This window comes from Acanthochromis polyacanthus, chromosome 3 (genome assembly GCF_021347895.1).
Source record: "Acanthochromis polyacanthus isolate Apoly-LR-REF ecotype Palm Island chromosome 3, KAUST_Apoly_ChrSc, whole genome shotgun sequence".
NCBI classification, from domain to species: domain Eukaryota; kingdom Metazoa; phylum Chordata; class Actinopteri; family Pomacentridae; genus Acanthochromis; species Acanthochromis polyacanthus.
Genome location: NC_067115.1, coordinates 33,940,768 through 33,966,499, shown reverse-complemented (window position 1 = coordinate 33,966,499; position 25,732 = coordinate 33,940,768). Strand labels below are relative to the sequence as shown.

The 25,732-nt window shown below is 39.3% G+C and overlaps 1 protein-coding gene across 2 annotated transcripts in view; it reads right to left on the bottom strand.

Annotated features, from left to right (window-relative positions):
* Positions 1-23,414, bottom strand: part of fhip1aa (FHF complex subunit HOOK interacting protein 1Aa) — a 48,852-nt gene extending 25,438 nt beyond the window's left edge. The window contains exons 1-2 of one of the 2 annotated variants that reach the window (XM_051945538.1): positions 23,109-23,414; positions 2,711-2,765 (exon numbers count right to left, since the gene is read on the bottom strand). The gene's annotated coding sequence lies outside the window, so the exon portion shown is untranslated. Of the gene's footprint in view, positions 1-2,710; positions 3,597-23,108 lie in introns of those variants that run through there. The other variant, XM_051945537.1, reaches the window with a different exon arrangement.
* Positions 23,415-25,732: the final 2,318 nt, after the last annotated feature.

Sequence of the window (25,732 nt, the reverse complement as noted above, 5' to 3'; positions counted from 1 at the left end):
GTGAACCGCTTTGGCCGAGTGTGGGGAACGAGGAGGGGAAACAAAGAGGAGTTTTGTAGATCAGACATGATTTGGATATGTGCTGTTTTTATTCCCGGATGAGACGCATCACACTTACAACATCTTCAGGCAAGCTAAAGTCTGCATCACTCACATTGCTTGATTGAATGAAAAAAAAGTGTTACTGCAGTTTGAAAATAGCTTGAGGGCAGCTTTGCAGAAGCAGATCCAACACTCACACAGCCACCATGGAATTTTGGAGGATGCCCACTTTTTCCCTAGAAAGGAAATAATTTGTTGTTTCCCTGGGAGAGGACTGGAAAGATTGGTTCCGCCGAAACAACACAGCGAACAGAGGGAGCGTGGTGCCGTTTCAAACAGGAACATACAGTACGAGCTGCTATGGAATCCAAACAATATCGCGGATAAATCTCTGCCACACTTTGCATGTTTCCAGAAACAGGCCTGCCCTGGAAGAGAGAGGATGTCAGGATGTGACTTAACTCCTGATGTTTCCTGTGGATGCGACACCGAGTATGAAAATCTGTTGTTTTCAAGTATGACACACAACACCAGCAAACAGAAGACAAGGCTGAGCAGTAGAAATATTGACAAAATAACTAGATGCACATTTATTTTGATAAATTAAAAATGTGTAACAACAAATCAGTGGTGTTCTACAGCTTTGATCTATGAATCACTACCATCACTACAACATGCTAGTTTGGTGCATACCGCAGCAAAAATCATGTAGTTCTTCTATTCATTTCAGTAGGAAAGAGTTGCAAAAATTAGCATTTACAGAAACAAATATCTGAAGTGCATGCAGTACCAGTCAAAATAATTGTAATATAAGATTATTTTTACATATTGTTCAGCTATAGTGACGACGCATTGTTGAGAGTACACCTTTAAAAATAATACAGAATTAAAAGTGCAAAAAAAAAAAAAAGAATAAATGTTCGCATTAAAGCATCAGTTTGTGGTTGTTGTCCTGACACACAATCTCTGCAGATTAAAATTCCATCTGACAGACACAGGAGCTCTTACACCATCGTTCAAAAGTTTGGGGTCGCCCAGACACTTTCGTGTTTTTCATTAAAACTCACACTTTTATTCATGTGCTAACACAATTGCACAAGGGTTTTCTAATCATCAGTTAGCCTTTCAACACCATCAGCTAACACAATGTAGCATTAGAACACAGGAGTGATGGTTGCTGGAAATGTTCCTCTGTACCGTTAAGGAGATATTCCATTAAAAATCAGAAGTTTCCAGCTAGAATAGTCATCTACCACATTGTCTAGATTGTAGTTCTGATTTATTTGATGTTATCTTCATCGACAAAAAAAACAGCTTTTATTTAAAAAATAAGGACATTTCTAAGTGACTCAAAACATTTGAACAGTAGTGCAGGTTAAAGGTTAAATTATTCTGATCAATTTCCTTCCTTGCAGCCTGAACCAAATAGAATAGAACAGAATATCCTTTATTAGTCCCACAAGGGGAAATTGCAAATACATTACCTTTGAAAATGAATCTTAATTTGCTCACTATTATTTTGCTTCCATATAAATTCTTGAACAATCTACAAGTGTGTGTAGTCATGGCGCAGCAGAGCTTGGAGTTAAATATCTATTTTAGCAAATAAACAATAACAGACAGCAACAACAGTAAATTATCAATGAAACTTATGTCGAATGCCAAACACTAACATCAGGACATTCATTTTTATTCAATGACAATGCTGATATGATGAGGCTAAGCAGACACATACCACATTCAACTTAGGACAGTTCAGTCTTTACAGACATTCAATAGATATCAATAACATAATAGATCAATAAAGACTAAACGAATGCTGCATTTCTGACAATGCCAAACAGCCTTGGCAGAGTACTGTACTCTGAGTGCTTTTCTTGTTATTATAGTTGAAACTATGCTGCTGGTGATAGTTGTCTTCACCTTTCTATAACAGTAAACTGAATCCCTTCGGGTCATTTAAAGACGTCATACTAGACTTTGGGAAACATTTCACATTTTAAAGAGCATATAACTAATCAATTAATGAAGAAAATAACTGCCGCATTAGAAGACAATGAAAATAATCTATCCAATACTTGTCGACGTACATTTCACTCAAAACTTGCAGATGTCGACCTCATGATGGTGGCAGATCTTTAGGATTCATCATCTGGGAAAGCACAGACAAATTCCATGACAATCCGTCCAGCTGGTGTTCAGATATATCAGTCTGAGCCGGCTGACTGACAGAATCCCGCCACCAGCGAGGCTACAACAAACAATGAGCCGACACAGTGCCCCTGTTCCAAATACCACCACAGCGGAGGACGGGGTTAAACTCTCACATTACACAGGACGATACGGACTCCGTCACCGCGGGGGATCAACTGTAAAACCCCCAGCAGCTGCAGACAACAACGGCAAATTACATCAAGCTCCTGCCCCTGAACGTGCCTGTCAACCAATCACAGCTCACCCTCATTTTTTTGAATCCCCTCTGCCCCAGTACCACACAAACATCCCCACCATGCGCAGGCAAAACAAGGCACCCAGTCAAACATTCACCATCTGCTTTCAGTTAGGAGAGCGTGCCGGCTGGTTGGATTCTTGTGAAGGAATGTGAAAGCAGTGTGTGTGTGTGTCAGATTGTGTGTGCACGTGCGTGTGTGTTGGTGGGGTTTCTTACCTTCCTTGAACCATCTTCAACAGGTCGCTAAACAGACAGGGAGCTCATTCTCGTCCTGTAGCCGCAAACAAAGAGAAATGAAGATTATGTCAGGAGAGCAGCAGGAAGTGAGTGAAGAGGCGAGGCATGGTGGGAAGTGACTGGACATGAGTAAGCTGCTCCGAGCGCCACTTGGATGGAGATGGAGAGGAGGAGGTTACAGGGAGGGAGTGGGAGGGAGTTAAAAAAAAAAAAGAAAAAGAGAGGGAGAGAGAAAAAGGAAAAACAGCTGAGAGAAAGTCTACAGAAAAGGAGGAGAAAAATGACAACAAAGAGTGCTCATTTGTAAGAAAAAAAACAAAGATTAAACCGAAATCGTATGTCTCGACGTGATATTTCAGCAGGAAATAAAATCTCCATCACATCCTCGTGATTCCTCCCTCACACCAGAATAACACTACTGTCCCTTCCAACTAGCGCCGTGATGGAACTGGCGTCCTCCTCAGCTGAGAGAGACCCGCTCACCAACGTTACAACTGTGCTTTCTGAACAGCAGCACTGTCCCTCGCTGGAATCAAGACACACAGCTCTCTTGGCGTAGAATATTACAAACATATTACTGAATCTTCAGGCTAGACGTTGCTCTCTGTTCTGGATCCTGCTGGTAACTATTCCAAAATGTTGGAAAACATACGCAACATTGTCTAAAATTGTGACATTGTGTAGAAAAGGAGAATGAGACAGATGGAAAGAAATGTGTGTGTGTTTGTGTGTCTGTGAGTGTGTGTGTGTCAATGAGTGCCTATGTATGCCTGTGTGTGCGTGTGTTTATGCATCTGTGTGCATCTTTGTGTGTTTGTCTGTGAGTGTGCTTGTGTGTATGTGCATTTGTCTGTGTCTGTGAGTGTGCGTGTGCGTGTGTGTGTGTGTGTGCCAAAGATGAGTCAAACACTCAGGTTGGTTTTGCGTCTTGCCGAGGACACACAGTTTTTTTCCCCCTGCAGCAGATTTTAGAAGCAAATTACAGAGCGGGACTCCGCAAACGTCACATTACGTGCATTTGGCAGACTTCTTTGTGTAAAACCACCTTATCGCTTTGCATACAAATAACAACGGGAGCACTTTAAAGTTCGCTTTCATGTTCAGAACTCTGATGTGTCGACAGGAGGAAATGCAACCTTGTGATTAATTATCACTCCTCATGCAGCTCTCTGTTGCTCTGAACTTGACTTATTTTTGCTATTTAACGGCGGACGGCAGATTTTAGGAAGCGGTTGTCAGGCTGCCAGAGAGGCATCAGCTGGTAAAATTTAATTCGATAACAGGAGTGATGATGGTGCTGTGTAATCATATGTCCAATGGCCGCAGTAAATAACACAAATTTGGCATGTAGTTTGGTTCTTTCCACTTTCTTAGAACGGATTTAATTAAACATTAATGACTCAGCCAAATCACCCTGGCAACATAACAGCCAATAATGACACATAACAGATATAATGGTACCATCAAGTGGAAGAAACTGCAGTATACAAATGGAATAAGAGATGTTTGAGGTAGTTTAGAAATCAGTTGCCATTATAAAATTCGTTCACCTGAAAGCACAGGTCACAATTTGAGCTATATGCTAACATAAGCATGCAAACGTGCTAATAAACAATTGTCTTATTTTTAGTCAAAATGTCTCATCACACTTGATTTAAGAGAAATTCACTTAACAAGTGACATTTCTGCAGGATGGAGGGACTTGTTTTAAGACAACGCATCTTAAATATGTTGTTAAGTCAAACAATCTTGAAATTATCTTGTTTTGAGTTGAATTTCACAAGAAAACTCAAAATAAGTTTAACTCTCCTGTCGTCCTGCAGGTCAAATTGACCCGTTTTAAAGTTTGAAAATGTGGGGAAAAAATACTTTCACAGTGAAACTTCTGATGTCCACATTTTCAACATTTTTAGAAAACCTTTGAACATTTTTTGGCAGAAAAAAAGAAATGTTAATGTTTCTTAACCTTCACATAAAAAAACATTTTGGTTGATTTTTATGTGAATGTTCTTAAAGAAAATATTAGAAATTTTACTGATATATATATATATATATATATATATATGGAATCCCTTTAGATATTTTTAGGATTTTCTGGAAGATTTTTACTCATTTTTTGAAAATATTTACAAGAATTTTCTTGCTAAATTTGAGGAATTATTTTGAAATAAAACTTTTAATGAATTATTGGAGTTTTCTTCCTGAAGGTTTTGCAAATTTTCAGAAATTTGGGGAATTTTTTTTGCTGATTTTTGGATTATTTTCAGACGAGGAAACAATATTTTTTGGTGCCCATAAATGAAGACAGTAGGAAGGTTAAAACATCTCAAATTAGGAGGTTACATGAAAGCAAAAATGTATTTTAATGAAAAACCATTATTTATTAGCATGTCTAGCTTAATATAAGACACCTAAGCTTGACAATCCTGGTAAAATATAGTTTAAAATACATTTTCCCAGCTAATTTTAAGATCTTGATATTCTAAATATCATGTCTTATTTCAAGAAATATTACCAAGCCATTTTCACTTGTTCTATTGGCAGTTTTTTTCCCCACTTATTTCAAGGTAAACGTTCCTTGAAATAAGTTTTTTTTTCTTGTTTTGAGAAGGGAATTTTTTTCAGTGAACATAATTTCATAACTTTTAGTTTTGCATTTAGCCTGATAATTAGCACAAAACACAAACGCAGCTGAAGCTAACGGATTAGTTTTGCAGGATTTTGTTAGAAACTAATGCAGCACGGGTCAAATTTGATTCTCTCATGGTGGCACAACTTCACATACAGGGTGTCCTCCGTTAATAACGTCCTCGACCTACGGCATTTCGTCGTTACGTCAGAACTGGTTACATGAAACTAGTTGGCAGCACTATAAGATGGTTTTGTTTACTGGTTGTACGCTACCTCGGATTGTGCTACATTCACTAACTTTTTGCCCTTTATTATGGCTCCCAAGCACAAGTCAGACTCTTCTGATGGAGTTCTGACTTACGGCAAAAATCAACTTATATCGGGCCGTAAGTCGAGGATCCCCTGTATATAGATATTTCAGTCAGGAGTCGACTGATCAACTGACAGAGCAACAACACACTATGAAATTTAAACGGAAGCTAGAACTAAAGTAGAATTACTGCCGTGCAACTAGCCAGACCAGAGTTAACACCCATCTCAAGCTTTGGTGCTGAATAACGACCGAAAATGCATTTTTGTGGAAAAATTTGATATTGCCATGACACTGACCTTTGAACTTTCATATATAAAATGGTATCACCTAATCTTTTTTATCATAACTGATTTTTACGTGAAATGTGATAATATTTTGGCACATGAATGAACTGAGGTAAGGCCAGAAACACCAGTTATAAAGGTCCCAGGTACCTTTGACCTTTAGTCTTTAAAAAACAAACTCTGGTCAGTTCGTCATTGAACCCAAATGAATGTTTGCACCGAATTGGAATCCGTTCCCTCAAGTTGTTCCTAACAGATCATGTTCATGAGACAGGGAAGGAGTGCAAACAGTGACTGACAAATATTAACTTACTGACTGCTCAAGGGAATATTTAGGAGTCGTTATTTCCTGAGGCTTGAGGAGGCCTAAAGAGATGCAGTAAACCAGGAAAAGGTTCTTGTCCACCACCCTGCTTTGCCTCACATTGTCTGGTTTGACTGTTTATCATCGTTGCTTTGCCCCTACGGTTAATTTTCTATCCTACTCGGTAAGCTTTAACTAAGTACATCTCAGTAACTGGTGTTCACAGGTTACTGACAAAAGCTTCCAAATTCAGATGATTTGGTTGTTTTGTGTCATCAGTGGTACAACAAATGGAAAGATTAGCTTCAGCGGTGATTAGCTCCTCTCAGACAACAATACACAAGCAATGACTTCAATCAAATATGCTCCATTTGCTACAGTAAATTTCTGTCTTCATGTATCAGCCAAATAGGTCAAGATTTGGATTTACCAGCTCAACACAACACATCAGGGGCTGAGCAATACTCCACACAATCCGTCTGAAATATGCGATTTTCCATCTAACACTGAAAGAAAGACGCTTGTTTTTCAAGGAATAAAATGTGCTTTTTTTTCCCCACTAATCTAGAAAAGGCCTGTTATTGAAAGCCCTGACCTACATTACCGTCTCATTTACAGTACCTGCCGTCAGCGTGTGACACAGAATAAGAGGCCACAGTTACCCAGAAGTCACTGCTCTACTTGCTCAAAATAACCCGAAATACATTGGAAGGGTGGCAGAGGACATGTCAAAACACAGGCTGCCCAAAACACTTCCTTTGTGTGTGTGAATCTGTGGACTGGTTCGGAAATTGTTCGCCGTGTTCTGAACGTTTACATGCAGTGTTTGTGTGCGTCTGTCTCATCACGATCCATGCTTTGCTCACTTGAATCTCCTGATTTGGTAATATCCAATTACACAATTATGGCAATTTGATAATTACACTCATTTGTTGCTTCCACGTCGCCACAGTCAGAGATAAGTAGGACAGAAAAAACATGTAGCAGTCAGCTGCACCCACAGACCGTCTGCTACTTTCTTTTACTACATAAGAGGACATTTAACATTTCTGAAACAATGCCAATATTAACACATGCCAGTGTAAGTGTCTGAGTGTGCTGTTGTGGAGGATTATTCATTAGATTCATTTCTACCTTCAATCTGGATGTCAAATAATTTCTTTTGAAAGGCAGCATCAACAGCAAATCAAAGAAGAAACATCTTTGATTTACACTTTACCAAATCAAAATTGGATTTTATTGTCCAAACTGTAGAGCGCTCATCTTATGTTAGCAAAGTTGCAGTAATTTAAATTGACTGACATCAATAGCGAGCTCCTCCAATTATGGGTCTTTGGGTATTAGGTGATCAATGTCCACACTAAAACACAAAATAACAATTAGTTAGCTTGGAAAATCCAAACTGAATCTCCATGTAATCTATCTCCATGTTAGGAGATACAGGAGAGTCAGTTTGGCATTGGGCGAATTGAATCGCGTTTCCCTCCCGGGACAGTTTGGTACGACCAATCATAGCACGGGAGGCGGGAGTTAATGCTGCGTCCTCTTTAGCGCCTGGATTACCCATAAAGATGATGCCGGAGGAGGAGGAGGAGGGGCCAAAGCGAATCTTTTTGTGGTCTCTTGGCGTTTTGGATGGCGTTAGTCGTTGCCTCTTTTCACTTGACGTTTCCGACGATGAGGAGGCAGTGGATGGCTCGTTACTTTCGGCTTCTTGCCATTGTTTGTACAGAGGAAAATCCCGTTCCAAACGTGAGTAAATTTAAGCAACTTTTACACATACGCACCGACTTGGTTTGGCTCTGACTTAAAGTTATTCCTAACACCGCTAATCGTTTGGAAGGAGTCTTTTGTTGCGTAGCCTTTTCAAAAATAAGTGTTGTACTTGAGAGTACCCCATGTATTCGCAGATTTTTGTGACAAAAACGGCAGTAATCATTCACCGCGACGCTTTCTCGGCTGCATGCCATTGTTGTTTGGACTACATGGACTTCAAGGTCGATTTGTTTGTGCGTCACATCCGTGTTACGCCGATTGGTTCTTTCTCGTTCAAGCTGCATTCATTAGCCCCTCCTTTTTGAAATCGTCTCCTGTCATCACAATGCCAGACTGCCTTTATGTATTTATATTAATGCATAAATAAAGTCAGCCTGGATTTTCCAGGCAAACAATTCATCAAAAGTTGTACCACAGCCAAATTGATTTTCCTCCTCTTTATTACAACTCATTTACCAGACAGAGTGCACCACTGCTCAAAGCTTTGCCTGGTTTCTTTACACTTGCTGAGTGCTGTTCTAATAATGGATCTGGCAGTTTGGGGCCTGCTGCAAACTCGTTTCCTCTGCATTAGCAGCAAAGGTTCATCATTAGGAACAATTAATTAGATAATAGCCAGGAGTTGTTACAAGAAACCCAATTTTACAAAAACACGTGGCACATTTCCCACACTGCCGGCTGCAAACTGTTGCACTTGTGTAATTATTCATCATCATGGTACACAGATACACCTGGAAATGTACCTCCTCCCTACTGGATGAGAATGGTTTAACCAGCAACACTCCTCAGGTAAACATGAAAACTGAGATTGGCTTTTGAAGAATCAAACGAGGACATTAAGTCCCATAATGATGAGACTAAGCACAATGAGAAGAAAGAAATGCTCACCACTGGGGCTTTTGTACATTTTTTTTCTCTCGTCTGGTTTCTGGTATTGTCAGCTGTCTGCCATCCCAGAGGGTTTCATACACAAAGGTGTGGCCTGGACAAATAGCTGGAAGGTAGGACACACCTTTTATTCAGACTAAAGACCAGATTTCCTGTTCGACAGGAGTTTTAAACTCCAGAGTGGATTACATCAATTTTGAGGAACACATTTCAGTACAGTTCTCTTCTAAAAATCACCTTTTGTAGTAGTTGTAACATCCAGTTTAGTTTTATTTCTCTGATCCTGAAACAATCATCACCTTCGCCTGACAGTGGCGCTCACAGAGGAGAAATTCAAAGTGGCCATGGCAACACAGTGACAGATAGGCTCATTAAAGTGATAGCAGCTGCTGAAATATTTAAGGGTTCAGGTGAAGTCACTGACGGGCCAGCTAGAGTTTGGCCTGAGTGTTTATGGTCCTCGCCACCCTCATCCAATAAACATCACAGCAGGAAGCAAAAGGCCGTTCGTTTTCTTATCTGTCTTAATCCTTTGAGCCGAAGAGGCACAGACAGCTGTACCGGTCCATTCATCTGTGGGAGAGTCAGACTACGACAAGTTCAGAGAAGATTACAGATTTTCATTATTAGTATTGATATTTTGCTGGGCATTGAATGTTTTTGTTCACAGAAAAACAACAGGGAGGAGGGAACAGATGGAAAAAACCTGCAGTAAAGACGCCTGGTTTGACTCAAACAGGAGTTCATGTTCAGCATTTTTAAAACCACGGGGCCAGCATGAAGTTTCCACAATCCAAATTCTTAAAGGCATATCTAGAAACCTGCACAGGTCTTATTTTGATCTACTTAATCTGCAGCAATAGATGAGGTAGGGTGAAGCCAGTCTGGAACTACAGAAGATCCCAAGCCTTCAGGATGCAAAAAGAATAATGAAGATGTAACTCCTTGCAGATGTGCACATTTGTAAAATTTCCCCCAAAAAGTTCTGATCAGGCAACACGAATGGTAACAACACAGTAGGAGCAGTATTTTAATATTTTACCCATAAATTATATATTTCTGATAGCAAAACAATGTCAGGATTGCACCTGCCCTGAATCACTGAGGAAACATTTGAGTTATTACAGACTCCTGACAAATTAAAAAGCTGGAGGTGAGCATGAAAGGTTTACAAGAAAGTTAAATTAACGCTACTGAAGTAAAGTCTGTAACTCCAGGAAGCTCTCTCATATTGCAGACTTTGCACTCCATCTGAGATGTAGCAGCTGAGAGCTGAAAAAAAAAAAAGTGGTGAAACATCTCACTAGCAGAAGCAAAACAACATCACAATTATCTGAATATTGTATTACTCAAAAACTGGGTTGACCCGACAGTAAAGTGGCTACAGAGCAAACTGCATGGGTGCAGATGCTTTCAGTAGTGAGTCACTGGTTCAACTCCCATCTGGCCAAACCCTTACTGTGTCATTCCCCTGCTCCCTTTGCTCACATTCTATCAATCTACTCACTGAATAAAGGGATAGCTTTGGACAAAAACAAAAAAAGGGAAAAATCTTAACTGACTTGTACTTTTCTTACTACCGCTCTTAAAATAATAAAAATAAAGTGAAACAGATGGATGAAAGCATTTGCAGGGCCTTGTATCAAAATGCTGATATCTTGCTGCTGTTTTGTGTCATACAAAGGTTACAATTAACCAGTCAGAACTTTGTCTTCACAACACAAGCCCAACGTGCAGAACGATGACTGTAACCAGCTTATGAGATAAGACAGAGTTATGCAAGAGGATAGAGTTGCTCCGTGCAGCACGTTTGGATTTCTACATGCACATGAAGGCCGACAGGGTGTTGGCTGTTGCATTTGTCTGGAAACTGGTTCCAGAAACAGGCTGTTCCTTCTGCACTGCTCTGTGAGATGAGACTCATTAACATGTCCAAACACACATACAGGTGCTCGATTTAGCTTGGAGGCAAGAAAAAAGGAGGAGACGGTGAAAGAAAAGGTCAGCAAGAACAGTAAGAGAAGTACCCAAAGCATGAAGAGAAAAACAGAACATTTCAATAGCTGAGCTCTGAATATAGAGTAGATAAAGAGGACAAAAGAAACCAGGAGTTTAGATCAAAGACATCCAGCTTTGCATCTCATCTACAAGAGCTTTGTACTCCACACAGATTCATGAGATGTGCCTTTCCTAGTTGGCACACAGGGAGATCAGCCTTCACTTGGATGTGCACAAGTTGATGCATGTAGAGTGTGCCGATTCTTCACCACTCAGGGCGTTAGGTGTAACCTTACAAAACACTGTAGGACCACAGATTAGTCAGAATTGCCTTTATTTGTTTTTTTTCTAACTTTCTGACAGATGCGGTTTTCAAAAAGTGCAATAATTACAAGCCACTTATATAACAACATTAATAACATAATGAATCCGTTATCAGAATTTATGGCTGATCTTAGCTTTTTTGTTTCTTTGCCAAAAACAGCCACACTGAGTCCAACAAGTCTGCAGCCAAGCCATTTCCTTGAGGCTGGCCTTTCAGCTATATGCTAACAATAGCATGCTAACATTACCCCTTTTCCATTCAAAAATGTGGGGATCAAAATTGACATTTAAATTTAAAAAAAAAAAGGAAAAAGTTGTATTCCACATTACAAAAGTAACTGAGCAAAAAAAAAAAACAAAAAAAAAATGTAAAAATGCATCTTAAAAGAGTATTTCCTATTTCAGTGACAGAAGTGTTGTACAAATATTGACCAAACTGTCGTAAATGAATACTGTTAAAGGAGGTTATCCCTTACATCATGATTTAATTGACAACTCAGGTTCTTCCTTGTCTGCGCTACAGAAAACCTAGCCAGGAATGATCCTGATTCTAAAACCCTATGAGCATTTACAACCACATCATTCCAGATCTGGACCATATACAACACCTAACCTTTGTTCTAAACCTGCACTGATTAAAACCTATGGATTAACTTACTATGCACAATGCAAGAACACAAAACTACAGAAAAGCACATTAAACAATATTATTATTTTTTTTTAAATCCTGTTTTTTTTTGTTGTTGTTTGGAGTCAGCAAAGGAAGTTTAAAGTGGGCTTTTACAATACAAAAGCAAAGCAACGCCAGTCTGATGTGCGGATATAATTTCCAGGTATTGTTGATAAAGATGGAAAAAAAACTAAACTTTTCTACGACAAATGTGCAAAGTCTGGACAAATGATAAATCTGGTACTGTGGAGGTAAGGGCTGCTCTGTTCTCTGGGGTCAAAATAAAATCTCCTCCAAAGACAAAACACTTCCTCTTCCCCATATTAAACAATATACTATCTAGAAAACAACAAAGTGTGGACTTGGTGTCCAAGAATAATACATTCTCATAAATGAAATAGCAGCACAAAATCTATAGAGTAAATGGAATTTAAAGTGGGACGTTATGTTCAGATATCCAGTGGGAGTAGGATTAAGAAATTGCTTTTTTGCACAGGATTTTACTAGTTGCTAGCGTTGCTGGGAAAGTAGAGACAAATACACACAGACAAAAAAAAGCATAGTTAGCATGCTAGTTTAGCTGGTTAGTATGTTAGCATTTGTGGACAGAGTTACGAAGTGGAAAAAGTGGCTAGTAGCAGAGATTATTTCCTACATTATGCATTTCCATTTAGATTTTTTTTATGATACTCTCCTGGATAAAGTAACAACTCTATAGGGTAATGTCATAGCCACCAGTTTTAATTATTTCACTTTTGTTTTTAAGAATTCCTGTGTTGTCTTACATTTTGGCATCATGGATGGGTCTACAGACTGCAATACTCATGACTCTTTGCTGCCACTGATACACTGGGAAAAAAACAAAAACCTTTTTTCAAAGAACTTTTACCTTGAAATAAGTGGAAAAAAAATCTGTCAATAGAACAAGTGAAAAATGGCTTGGTAAGATTTCTTAAACTCAGTTATGATATTTAGAATACAGAGATCTTAAAGTTAGCTGGGAAAACTTGTTTTAAGCTATATGTCACCAGGATTGTCAAGATTAGGCGTTTTAACCCTTCTGTTGTCTTCCTTTATGGAACCAACAAATATTGTTGCCTTGTCTGAAAAAAATCCAAAAATTCAGCAAAAAATTCCCCAAATTTATAAAAATATGCAAAATCTTCAGAAAGAAAATTCATTAAAAGTTTTATTTTTAAAAAATCCCCAAATTTGGCAAGAAATAAAAATTTAAAACTAAAAAAAATCTAAAAATTGTCAATATTTTCACAAAATGAATTAAAAAATCTTCCAAAAAAATTCCTAAAAATCATCTGAAGTGATTACACATATCAGTAAAAGTTCTAATATTTTCTGTAAGAACAGTTTTTTTTGTTTTTTTTTTTTGGGGGGGGGGATTTCGACTGATTTTTTTTCTGAATGTTCTTAGAGAAACATTTTTTAAAACATTTCTTTTTTTTCCCCCACCAAAAATGTTCAAAGATTTCCCCAAAAATTTTGGAAATGTGGAATTTTTCACTGTGAAAATATACATTTTTTTCCCCACATTTTTAAACTTTAAAACGGGTCAATTTGACCCACAGGACGGGACGAGGGTTAAAGTTATTTACAGTTTTCTTGTAAAATGCCCTTGACATTTCAAAGAACAGCATTACTTTTATCTATTTCTACAAGCAAAATGAATGAGTTTTGATTATACTAACAGGCTTCACAGCTCTGTTACTGTCGAACACAAAATACAACTGAAGCTAACAGGAAAGTCATTTGTTCTGCAGGTATTTATTAACAAAATGAAAGACCTGGACAATGTAGGATTTTGGTGCTGCATGAAGAAAAATCAGGCAATCAAAAAAGTGTGATTTTGTGTGCAACAGTGTGATTTAAACTCCTCTTTGCATCATTATACCTGTCCCACATTTCCAGAAGTGTCACTGAAAGGATGACCTCTGCGTGTACGACCTCCTTCCTTTTTCTTTAAACAGCACGTTTTTTTCTCTGACCCTCACAGGTTAAATTACCTCATTGTATGTACACAATGTGGGCCGGTGACATCATTCCTACTTTCATGTCGGCGTGGGGACCCTTCAGCCCGTCCCCACACTACAACAGGCCTCTGCCAGCGATAAGACTGGGTGTTTTGTGTGGGTATATCCTATCTCTGCTCCTGCCGCTTCCTCTGGAGCTCGTTTGCATTACGTCTCACTTGCTGATAAAGCAGCCATGTTTGCATGTTGAATGGCAGAGGCGGGACAGAAGATACGGCATGTCTGTGAACTTCAGAGATGTTTATCAGAGAAGCTGCAGAAGCACGCTAGTGTAATTAGCAGGACAGATGAAAAGAGGGCTGCTGGTGTGAAATTGAGCCCAATTAAAAAGTTTTTGAACAAATTAAAATGGTGGTTTTTGGTTAAGCCGTGTCAAATATTCACTGTAAACATTACTTTCTCAGTTTACCCTTTTAAGGCTATATTTTCTTTTCCTTGTTCAGTTGAGGAAGGAAAAATGTTTGTTTCAGCCTTTGAGCAGCTGCACACTCTTCCTATAGTATACGGTTATAACTTCTGCTCATGATTTTCAAGGCAAAATAGATGCAAAACATACGTTTCATCCACAACCACATAGTGAACACATGCCTCTACACCTGCACAATACCTTTCTAAAGCAGAAAAGAAACTGTTAGCTCCATCAAAATGACTTCTGCGTTCATTCCATTTGAAAGTGGTTCAACCAGCTTCAGTAGGAATCCTTTGAGAGTTTGTTGGGTGGGGGATTGCAATTCTTTAGTTGGATCAGAGCCTAACCAACAAATGGGATAATATCAATATCATGCTTCTAACAATAAACCACCATTCTGAATCTTCTGTTGAGCACACAGACACACAATTCTTTAATCTCCTCCAGTGAAATCAAGGTTTTTACTTTTTAATATGTCCATATGGTGTTTGTTTATATGCTGGAAGGCTGAGCATTTCCTCCTTGAAACTTTAGTGTACCTTTATCTAACATTAACAGCACACAATCAGCCATTTGATAACAGTCAAGTAAAGGGCTCATGTTATCTATCACCGGTAGGTTGCCAACACTGTAGAGAGCAACACATAAAATGTATCACCATTCTGACACAGCAACTTCTTGTTTGAGTGTTTCAGCAAAGTCAGAGGTGAGCTGGACTCCTCGAGCTGCAGGTGAGCAGTGGAGATGTGACTGGGACCATTTTGCATAAATGAATATAAAACAATGCAAAATAAAGGAAGTAAAGGTGTAGAATTACTTTCAAAATCTACATTTTATAGAAGAATGAGATTGTTTCACAAGGAAAAAAAAACATCTAAATGTGGTGCAAGAATGAGTTTCTAGGGGTTTGATCAACGTCAGGAGAGGGAGTTACAGAATAACAAAACAGAGGATCAAATATCATCATATCATCAAATATCTGCACTCAGTCAAGTCTAGCATGAGCTAAGTCAAGAAGCAGGAGAAACGGCGAACCTGGCTCTCTGTTAAGGTCAGAAATAGTCGCAAACGTTTTAGGAGCTAAGAAGTAGTGAGGACACTTTAAAGAATGAATTGCAGTTAACAGAAATAAACCTAATCGGAGGATTTAGACCATCTAAGGCTGTTTCAGTTACTTCTCTTCACTTCTGTATTAACAGATTGACTTGCTGATGCTGAGATCAGAGCTCTTTAGTAGATGTATGCACCAGAAGTATCACATAGCCAGACCCGTTTCCACAGCGCTGCGATTGTGCTGGAGAATGGTCAGGCTCTACTTCATGACTATTCTGTAAAAACACAGGGCTGCTCTAAACCAATCACAGTCATACTGGATGGTGCTAAACCCAGGATGCAGCAATGGTGCCCCTGCGACATAGTCGGCGGGATTGTTTTGATGGAATATTTGCATGTAGCAAGGCAAGCAGTGATATCAAAATGGCTAATTTACCAAAACAACCAAACACGATTGCCTAATCTTTGGCTACACTTGAACTGTTCAGTGTGGGAGGATGCTCTCAGAGGTTGTTGCTTCCTGTGGTAAAGGAGATTTTAAAGACATTAACATACAGATAGTTGAAGGGGAGGAGAAAGGAACATGAATTGCACAGCAGAAACAGCACCAGTCTAGTGATCTGGTGAGTCAGACTCATTCTGCACTGCCATCATGTCACAGTTACTGTAATTAGCAGTTTCTCACTGCAAGTCGTACTTACAAGTGCCAGAAACAGCAAGCAAACATGGACGACTCCATTCAGCCAGAGTACATTCACATGTCCCTCTCTGTGGCCACTCAGTTTTAGTCACCTTTCCTATTATTTAATAAAATATATTACTATGTTAAGTAATATTTGCAGCACAAATCTTCCCGTAAAACACCAAAATGTATTTTATGCATTGCTGATTGTTTACAGATTGATCCCATTAAATTTGTTTCAATTGGTTAGCAATAGAGCCCTTTATAGGTTCAATGTTTCTGTTTAAACAAAAGGCACCGAGCTTATGCTAAGCTAGGCTAACTGCCTCCTGTCCATATATTTACCATTTTCAGACATGAGAGTCATCTCGACCACCTCATCCAACAGTCAGGAAGGGAAAAGAATCTGTCACAATATTTTGGAGCTGATTCTTTAAATTGCAAAGCAGTTGAAGCAACGTGTTATTTTGTGCTGAGCTAAAATGTTGCTATTGCTAGTTTGTGAAGCACGCTGGTCTGTCACAGTTTTGGATCAGCATATTTTATACATTTGTTTGTTTACAAATAAATCAAAATAGATTTACGTGTTTATTGCTGAGTACTGGAGCCGTTTATAAGTATATGATTTTCAATTTGGATAAGACAAGGCTCCCACCTTAAGCTAAGCTAGGCTAACTGCCTCCTGGCTCTAGCTCCACATTCACCATTTGCAGACATGAGTGGTCTCAGCTTCCTCAGAGAAAGCAAAAAGAAATTGTTACAATATTTTTGAGTTGATTGTTTAAATTATAAAGCAGGTCAGTTGAAGCAACGTGTTATTTTGTGCTGAGCTGAAATGCTGCCATTGTTTGTGTGTGAAGCACGTCGGTCTATCTGTCACCATTCAGGGTCAGCGTTAGGGCGCGAGACAGGAGGGTGGAGGTAATCCCAACCACGAGACAAAGCTGAGCCGGCTCATTCAGGGTGGGAAAAGAGAAACACAAAAAACCACCTGCTGGTATGTAACTACTGCCTCCGTTCTGCTTTAAATTCTCACAAATTGACGGTGCTCATGGCCTTTTAGACTGATTAATTTATGAAGAAACTTAATCATACATTTAATCACCTGCAAATTATGAAAATATTCCAATTTGACAGCATTCGATGTGAAACATTTCCTCAGCTGTAGAGGCACCAATAAACAAGGTGACGCAAATCAGATGCCAAACACAAACTTGTGACCTGAAGATATACATCTAATCACATTAGTCTGACCATTATTCACAGTCTACCATGCTGCAGTGGAGACTCCCAGAGATCCTGTGTGCAAACGTCTGCAGTTCTGAGCACTTTGTGAGATCTGAGTCCCTTCTGAACATCAGCAGCAATCACACAGATGACTGATTAGCTACACATTCCTCTCATTCCTCAGAAACTGTTCCAAACACTTCAAAAGTTTACACTTCACTGGCATTCTTGTTGCATTTCAGCATTTATGCTCAGCCCACTCATGTTTAGGATGATGTTGTGAAAAGTGGGAGAGATAGCAACGATTGAAATATTTGCTTGTAGTATTTGGACTGGAACAGATTAGGAGGCAGAGCCCCCGCAGCATCTCACTAATTATGTACAACACACATCAGACTGAATAAATTTGGACAGCATCAGAGAGGTTTCACTATAAAACGGTCTGGAATAAGTGCAGCTTTGGAGAAAACAGCAAGCCACAGTAAACAAATTCCCTTCCATCATCACAACCTTGCACTTTTACATCCCTAAAAGCAAGAAAGGCACTTAGAGAGCGCAGTACTCCGCCAAGGCTGTTCATCCCCCGATGTGGTATCATCAGATATACAGCTTTTTTTTTTTTTTAAGGAATGCAGCATTTGTTTACTTAATAGTTATTGATGATCAGAAATCACGGCAACATAGAATGTGGCCATTCAATATAGATGCACCCACAAACAAAATGATGTTGCGCTGAGCACAGACGTGTTATGCATGTGTACGTTATGTACGGACACTAGGGGTGTGACGATACACTCAGCTCACGAGACGAGACGAGACACGATATTGGGATCCCGAGAACGAGAAGAGACGATATTTTCACATTACTTTAAGAAAACTAAAATGACAAAATACATAACTGGACAAAGAGGTTTTTTTTATTTGACAGTCACAAAAAGATGCACGGGCAAATGTTTTGTAACTTACATCCATGCATGACTGAAGAATGAGCATTTAATAACTGTTGACCTTCTTTCCACAACTAAAAGTAAATATTTATTTTTTTAATGTGCAAACAATATGCGCAAAACTGTAACCAAAGTACTACTCTGTCAATACGGAGTGCAAAAAAGTGCAAACTTTAGTCTTCGACTCTTTATAAAGGTTCGGGACCACTGTGCGTGTAAAATGCGTACCTGACGGAATGGTGTACTTTGGTTTCAGTGTATGGAGGAGTCGCGCAAAATCCCTGGTTTTCTACCACAAAAAACAGCCTCATATCAGCTGCAATGAAAAAAAACGATTTCTCTCGTTATTGCCATGGCCCTGGCGCTTGAGTCTGGAAGTTTAGGTGAAGTGTTGTCGAGCCTTTAGCTGCTTTCATCGCAGGTGCATTATTTTCTTACACTGCTTACATATTGTCCGTGTCTTGTCTATCACTCGGTTGCCGTTTATTATCTCCACTGGATACCCAAAATGCTGCCACACAAAGGACTTGAAGGTGGCGGAGGCATCTTCAACGGTGATTTGTCAGTTTTTGGCAGACTAAACGCAACAAAGGTGCACTACTGCCCCCATAGGTCACAAACAGATGTTTACATAGCTCACAGTCTGATAGGCTTCTGCATAGATATCTATGGGCTTCTGCCCTGTGCCCGCAATGGTATGTGTCTGCAGAGCCAGAGGCTGCACGAATACGCCCTCGTGTGGCCGTATTCGTGCGGGCGTATTCGTGCAGCCTCCGGATCTGCAGACATACCCTTCTCTGTGCCCGCGAGACAGCTTTCACTTAAACGAGAAATATCGTCACGATTTAATCTCGCAAGATCTCGAGGGATGAGATCTAGTCACACCCCTGACGGATCCCAAATCACGTGACCTAAATATGTAATGGGCGACGGGAATTGATGTTACTCAGAAACTTCCCCACAATTTAATCAACTGTTCCTTGTGTCATTTCTGACAGATAAGTCCTGATAAGTCTGCAAAGATGGATTTGTAGTAGGATCGCAATCATGTGATCGTCAGCAAGCAGCTGACATAGTGTTCACTTGTCATGGTTACCGTGACACTATCTTGCAATGACAAACAAATCTTTAACAAATCTGTCGATCCAGACTTTGAGCTGCATCACTGCCAGAATCTAATCAGTTGGTCCTTGTGTCATTTCTGACCTTCCCCGAAAATTTCATTCGAATCCGTTCATCCATTTTTGAGTAATGTTGCAAACAGACAGAGAAACAGACAAACTTATGTCAGTTGTCACATAACTGCCTGAATGAGTTTACAGATGATAATGTCAAGTGGTCCTGATATATTTAAACTCCAGCTGTCAACAGAGTGCAGAAATGAGCCACTGGTTGTGTGCTGGACAGCTTTAAACATCAGCCACATGAAAAGAATTTTAAAGAACACTTCAGAGACCACAGCGGCCACATCTGGTGACAGATGTTAGCAGAGGACATTTGTTCTCAAAATAAAAGTCAAACAGTTTGATGTAAGCGACTTAGGTCTGGCAGTGCAGTCCCAAGACAACACATGGCGAAAACTCCACACTGGTCATGTGATAATAACTGAACCATTTCTATGACAACGGAGTAAAGTCCATCCACTGATGACGGCGGCAAGATGTGTAAAAGAAAGACGAGTTCCTAAAAGGTCCCATATACTCAAAATCATTTTTTATTGTGCATTTTGTGACTGTTATCCACCTGAAGATGTGAAATAAAAGCAGTCAACAGGTTTACTTCTGCCATTCCTTAAGGCAATTTATAGCTTCACAAGCCAATAAAAATTCACCCCAAATAATTAGCCAATAGCTGCACAGCTTTAAGTGTGATTGACAGGTCCCCTGACAGCATATTCTTACTGAAGTGGGCGGGACCAGCAGCAGCTCATTGTTTCCAGAGCAAAGCATCCCAAATGAATCATCTTTGCAGTACAACTCTGCAGGGACGTGTCAGACTTTGATTAATTTGCTAAAAAAAGAGGCCCAATATGGGACCTTCAAATCAAAAATGGCCCCAGGCTCGAAAACAAAAAGAACCACAGGGTTGACAAGATGAGTGAAGAGGCATTCATGCAAAATCCAGAATCTAATTTTCACAAAGACCGAAAATAATTATACATTATGAATTACTATATTGATTCAGACCAGCATGAAAGCACAGCAAAAAAGAGATGTGTGTGTGCGGTATGTTAGAACTGAACCTATTTGCACATTAATTAAACACCAGAACAGTCACCTGTAACTTTGATTATTAATTTCAGTCACTTTTCAAGCAAAAATACCAAACATCTGATGACTTTGGGTAATTAAAGTTGAGATTTTACAGCTATCGTCTTTGCTTTTATATCATAAAAAGCTGAATCTCTTCAAGTTTGTACCTTTAGGCAGAATGAAAAACACTTCTAAGGACAAAACTTTGACCTCTAATAAACTATGACATGCATTTTTCCCCACCCTTCACAAATAATCAGCAGACAGACAAATTATCTTAATTTCAAAAGCTTCACATTGTGAAAAAGTGAGATTTGGAAATTGGCTACTCCACCCACCCCTGGTTGCAATTCTACTACATTTACAATATTTGCACATTACAGAAGTTCCATAGTTTTGCCCTGTGAAAACAGATAAAGCATTCCAATGACAAACTGAGGAAGGCCATGAGATTTGGCTGCCAGCTTTGCACAAATGTTTTTTTTAACTGTTGCACTCAAATCACAAGCGTTTTGTTTTCCTAAATTTTGCATCTCATCTTATAAATGAGTTGTGTAAAATATCCAGAAAACCAACAAACAAATCAGACTGATTATTTCTCTGCAAGGAGACAGAACCTGAACAACACAGCGCTGTACAGAGGTGCAAAACGTTTTCGGACACCCCGTGCATTTGTGAAATATGCCATTCAGAATCACTCTTTGCTTTTCAAGTGCAATTTCTTTTAGCCAAAATAAAAAATACTAATAAGAAAAAAGCCAATAAAAAAATTTAAAATTAATTGGTTCTATAAAAATACATGAGAAGTTTGGAGTTTTGGGTCATTTTGGTACCAGTGATCCACCAATGAAGGTCGTGATTTTTATTAAAAGACACAATTTTTGTTGCTGTGTTCTGTGTCTATATAAAGCCAGCACATTCGAAAGATCTTCAGAGACAAAAATGGCTAAAACAAGGAACGGAACGCAGGAAACATGCCTCAAGACACAGATTCTCAGCCAGGAAGGGTACAGCTGCTACCAGATAGCCAGGAAGTGCAGAAGCAGTCCTTCAGCAGGTGGATACACTCTGCAGAAATACAGACGAACCAACAGTTTGGAAGACGAACCAAGATCTGGACGTCCAAGGATTTCTTCAGCGAGAAATGACCACATCCTGATCTACATGGGCAAGAAAACCACCAAATGACATCACAGGAGCTTCAGCAGCAGTGATCAAACCAAAGTCCCATACTGTATGTGGCCGACTTTTAGATCATGGCTTCAGGTCCTACAAAGGCTGTCAAGAAGGCCCTGATCAATGGGAGACAGAGGTTAGCCCGGTGTCGTTGGGCCCAACCACACAAGAACTGGACAATGCCCCATATCCAGGACCAGTAGAACTTGGCTGCAGAAGCTCAGTATCCAGTTCTTAGAGTAGCCAGTTTAATCTCCAGACATGAGCCCCATTGAAAATCTGTGGTGGATTATTAAAAGGTCTGTTTCAAAACATAAACCAAAGAATTTAGAAGAATTAAAAGCAGTAATTCAAGAAGAATGAGACAAGATTGGCCTTCAACAGTGTGAAAGGCTTGTGGGAAACAACTACGGCAGGCTAATGGCAGGACTACTAAATATTCATTTGATGATTTTTTTTTTTTCAGTTTTGAACACATTCTCTGTTATCTGTTGACTTTAATGCCGACAATGTTGAGAACTGACACACTAAAACTGTCAAGAATTTAGTTTTGTCAGTGTATCTTGTAAACAACAAACAAAAAAAATTGAATTTGTATTTTTTTGGTGTCTGTCTACTGCAGCCACACCTTTTGAAACAAGAGAGATTTTTCCACAAATATTTCATGATAATATCTGACACTGTGTAAAATTTTAAGGGCGTCCCAAAACCTTTTTCCACCACTGTAGCTTTACCAAGCCATGACTGACACCTTAACTCCCTCTAAAGCTCAGTTTACATCAGGTGGTTGTGGAAAACACTGATTCAGCCGGTGGAAGAACACCTGACCTGCACAGGAATGACACACAAACACATGAAATATTGATGATGTTTGCAGGTAACTCAACACCTGAAACTGCCAGCGGATACCTGGGGTTTTCAGCTCATTTGAGCAGCAGACTGAGGTGAAGTAGCTGCATTTAAAAGTCCACAACAACAGCAGCAACACGTGGATTTCAGATTTGTATTGACGCTGCTGGTTTCTGGGAGATTGTGAAACCAGATATGCAAACATGTTGTAAAGCAGTGACTGCTTTATTGCCTGTGCGGCTAGAAATAGGGTGGGTCTGCTGTGTCTTTACGCTGAGACACGGGGAAACACGGCAGATTTCACTTCTCTAACTTTACAGGGATGTAAAACCAGTCGAGTTATACGGTTTCTCCCCAGTAAAGCCAACAGGGCGCACTGGTACCCTCTCAAGCAGCAGTTTGGAGACACCCAACCCTCCCAGCACCCACCCGCACATGTCAATCACACAGTCGAGGCAAACAAGCAGAGGAGTCACTGAGAAATGAACGCACAAGTGAGGAAAAAACGACGAACAGGAGCAAGTTTCCAGCTTTTCCCTCGCTTCTTACCATCGGACGGATCCTCAGAGCGCACAGCAGCTGCGTCGAGGAGTTTCAGCTGCAGGTTTCCAACCGCAAACTCACGATATGTCCTGTCAGGAGTGAACGCTCCGTGTTGCTCCAAGCTCCACACTGTCCCCTGGTTTAGCAACAGCTGATGTGTAACCGAGCTACTTAACCTGGTCCGGGGGCGCACACATAGGTGAAGGCGCACGGATCCTCAGCGGGACGCTCCTCCCATCCACTGGAGGAGGGCTCCTCTGTTCGAGGCTTCAGCCTCCCTCAGGAGAGGTAAACACGTGAGGAGCAATCAGTGGAGTAAAGTACAAACCATGTAGCAGCTTGTTGGGAAGTAGATGAGGAGCCATAGGAGGCAAATATTAAGAATCAGTTGTGAGATTTCAAAAAAAATACTCAACTTGTTTACATTTTCTTTGACATGTTGTGCTTATACCGGAGATAAATTTGAGAAATTCAGTTTGTTCTAGGTTTTTATGTCGCCATCTGTGGGGTAAAAAAAGTGAAACACTATGAATAAGAGCTCTCAGGTGAAATAAGTCTAATTTGTCCTTTAAAAAATCCCATAAAAGGCATCTTGTAGCTATTTCTCTGCTTTAAAGAAAAGAATAAATAAATTAAAATGAATGACACCAACGTCCATTATCCCAAAACCAGCACATTCTTGAATCAGCTGCTCAAAATTCCGTTTTATTTGATAGAATATCATGCAGGTCAAGGAGACATGCTGCCTCTCTGTTTTATGCTTTCCTAAATTTCTTGCTCCTGCCTCAGTATCTCTGAATCCACCCAGTTTTTTCCTCCCACGCCTCCAGCAGCCTCATGATCATTGTGATTTCCAGCATGAAATTATACCGTAGAGTTCTGAAAAAGACACAACCTCCATTTATGCCTGAGTGAAGGATGAGTTCACAGGCCAAGCTGCAATTTTAGCAAATAGAAGCAAAGCCACCTAAAATCTACAGTTTCCTTCATTGTTTAGTAGAAATGAAGTCCTTTCAAACAACTTCTGACAAATTTGGCTCTGATTTCAGTGAAAGAGACTTTTATTTTTTGACTCATTTAAACAGGCGATGAGCAGGTCTGCAGCGACATCTAGTGGTAGAATAGATGGATTGCACTTTCTTGTAGCTGCACTTTTTCACAGGATGCTTTTAAACCTTTAGCAGACCTTTAGGCATGTTTTAGAATTGCCAGGGGTCCACATAAATATTAAAGCCATGTAATAATACAGAGATATTAATGATCAAAGAGTCTCTGGAGGGGGCATAAGACACCAGATTCACTGCTTTTTGCATGGTAAAATATAAATAATAAAGAAGTAAAAAGAAAAAGGGGGAAGAAAGTTTCTGGTGAAGTGCCATACTACTTTTCAGATATTATGTCTTCATTATTTTTGGTAAGAAAGTGAATAAATTAATATTTAACTTTTAAACTTGCACATATTTTATAAACTGCTATTACTCATCTTTATTTGTTGAATATATATGTAAAAATTTTTTAAGCATAACGGGCCAAACATGTATTCATTCAAGGTGTCAAACATGTGGCCCGCGGGCCAAAACCAGCCCACCAGAGGATCCAATCCAGCCCGCCAGACGACTTTGTAAAGTGTAAAAATTATAGAGGAGACATGAACTGCAAATTGTAAATTTATAAAACTATAAATTTAGAATCATTTCTGGTCCGTGACGAGTTGTTTTGATCATAAAGTACTGTGTTGCTCTTTGTTTTTTTTGTCATTTTGTGTCTTGTTTTGTAATATTTTGTCTTGTTTTTGTTGTTTTTTGTCTGACTTTTGTCATTTGTCTCACGTTTTTGTCATTTTGTTTCTTGTTTTTGTTGTTTTGTGTTTTCTTTGTGTCCCGCTTGCGTTTTTTGTCCTTTTGTGTTTTGCTTTATTTGTTGTTTTGAGTATCGTTTGTCGTTTTGTGTTTTTATGTCTCACTTGTGTAGTCTATTTGTCATCTTTTTCTCACTTTTGTCTTTTTTGTCATTTGTCAATTTTTTTGTTACTTTCGAATTTTCTGTCTCTTTTTTTTGCTTTGTTTTGTGTCGTTTGTCTCCTTTTTTGTCATGTTGTTTCTCACTTTTGTCGTTTTGTGTCCCATTTCTGTAGTATTTTGCGTTGGTTTTGTTGGTTTTTGTCTGACTTTTGTCATTTTGATCATAACGTAAAATACTACATCATTCCGTTCCAGATATCTGTGACTAAATGTTTTGTGCTTTTGTGATAAAGTGTGATCTGGAAGTTTTAACGTGTAAACAATTAACTGAAGCATAATGTTGTTGAAACTGAATTTATTTTTCTTAAGAAATTTCAGTTTGTTCATAATGTTTTGTAACAATACATTTCATTAAGTGTGAACATTTTCAAACTGTACTTTTTTGCACTAAAACAAAAGGAGGAGACATTTGGAGTTGTCATTATTTATAGGTTCTTATGTTGTGATTTTGCTGATCTGGCCCACTTGAGATCAAATCGGGCTACATGTGGCCCCTGAACTAAGATGAGTTTGACACCTCTGGTTTAGGATGTTTCTGTCAGTATTGGGAAAGATTTTGAACAGAAATGTACGGAGGCCCATTTCTGCCATTAAATGAAGAAATAGATG